The following is a 2,294-nucleotide window of genomic DNA, read 5'->3' as shown; positions in this document are numbered from 1 at the left end:
TAATTATGATATTATTTTTCCCATTAGGTGGTTTGTGAAGAATTAGAGTGGCTTCACTTCTATTCAAATAGTTTAGGCAATGAGTCATATCAAGCACTTGCCAAGGTTTGTTTATAGTTCCTTGCATAAGTGCAATCAGGTATTTTTCAGTTTTGTGTATGATTTGTTTTAGAACATGTGAACTTCATTATCTGCTACATGTTTGGCTATGCTCTTTATGAATTTCACTAGTCAAAATTTTGAGAGTTTCAAGTCTAAATATCATGCTACGGCTTGGGAGTACAAAGGAAAGGGTGGGAGTTTCTTGCTTGGTGATGTTGAGACTAGTCAAGGGGCTTTTCAGGTGTTCTAGCTACAATGATATGAAAATTATATGACTTGCACATGACCTTGATATATAAATGAAGAATGAGAAAATGTTCAGTGTTGGAATTTCACTTAGGACTAATGTTGGTGTTAGCTGGTGTTAGTTTTGATCTTTTGCATGTACTTGGAGTCTCTCCTAGCTTTTTTTGATAATATAATTCACACTGGAGTTGATATCCCTGATATTTTGCTATTTGATACTTTGTATGGTCATGAATTTAATTTGCATGGACTGTGTGAGCTGCAGGGGACTTGCATTTCTCCATCATGTGGTAGGTGTGGTTGAGCTCTTGCAGTTTTTGTATACATTAGTAGGCTTTTCTAAAGTAATACATCATGAAATTTAAACTACATGACCAGCTCCCCTTCTTAGTTGACTATATCTCTAATTGCTCTTTGATTTTTATCATTTATTAGAGATCTTTGATTTTTATCATGTTACTTATTGTAATTTGGTTTAAGAACTAGAAGTTCATGGTGTCTATTTTGAATTTTGGTTCCAGAATCTAGAGTTGTAATTGATTTGGGGATTTCTGGTTTGGCAAGAAAACCCCCCAAATTGTTTGATTTGGGGATTTCTGATCTAGGGTTAAGCAAGAAAATGCCTAACTCCCAAGACTGTCATGACTCTTACCGGAAACCTCAATCCCTTAGGGTTTGTTTTCCAGCAAGCAAGGTAGAATGAGGAGCTTGTACATGCGATAGTAATCGGGTTTTCCTTTGACCGACCCAACCCCACACCGATTCAGTCCATACCCAACACTAGTAGAGGCAGATCCCTACCTTTTCCGACGACTAGAGGAGGAGGAAATGGCTGGTGACTGGCTTCAGGTGGCTCCAATGTCGTTACTCTTGTTGTGTGCACAGAAAATGTAAGGAGGAAGAGAGATGAGAGATGAAAGGGCGGAACAACAAGAGCTCCTCCCCCCCCCCCCCCTCTTCACCCTCCTTTTAACGCTGCAAACTCTTCATCTCCGAAAAAAATGGAGAGTCAGTTACGTTTCGTAACCTCCCCCCCCCCCCCCATTCTTGATTTCTTTAGCAAGAATCGTGCCCTAGGCATGATTCTTATATTTGGGGCTTAATTAAAAGAGGGTCGGGTCCGGGTCTGAACCCCGACCCGCGACTCGGGATCCAACAGAAAAGTGGATCCGGGTCACGCTAATAACGGTGGATCCACAAGTTGGATCCAAATGGGTCCAACTGTGAACCAAATCCAAAATTTATTTATTAATTTATTTAGTATTACTATATATATGATTTATATGGATCCGGAAAGTGGATCCCATACCCATCTACATATTATTTTTAATAATTCTCACTTAAATAATTAAATTAATTAAAGTTATTGCATATATATATATATACGTATAAGTTTATACGATATATATATATAAACCCCTTTATGGATCCTGGATCCAAAACTTCGATCCCACACCCAAATCACAATATTACGACATTTGTATATAATATTTCTAAATAAATGCATAAAAAAATTGCGGTTATTACAAGAAGTCAGGCCTTCTCCCTCTCGATTGAAGGCTACGGTAAGTACCCCCCTTCTTCTCTCTTTTATTTCTGATTTTTTTTTTTGGTTTTCCCTGATTCATTGCTCCATTAAAGCACCCTTGGTAGCATCGAGTTGCTTATAGAAACATCGATCTACCTCTGTACAACATTACCGGAATAGTCCTATTCCAACATATTTTCTTCGTCTTTCTTTTGTATTCTATTGTTTCGCTTATGTTACATTCCGATCGTATCCTGTTATGTTTCAATTTCCCCCTCTTATTTCTGTTTCTCTTTCACATCTGATTTTCAGTTCCTTTTTAATAATCGGTTTGTGTTTTGATCACCTATTGATTTTCGAGTTCCTGTTTTGTTTTGATCGTCCGTTGATCTGGATTTCCTATTTTATTTTGATAACC

The sequence above is a fragment of the Nuphar pumila genome, chromosome 2 (genome assembly GCF_984573655.1).
Source record: "Nuphar pumila chromosome 2, dmNupPumi1.hap1.1, whole genome shotgun sequence".
Lineage (NCBI taxonomy): Eukaryota > Viridiplantae > Streptophyta > Magnoliopsida > Nymphaeales > Nymphaeaceae > Nuphar > Nuphar pumila.
The sequence above is the reverse complement of the archived record's forward strand: the minus strand, read 5'-3'. Positions refer to the sequence as shown.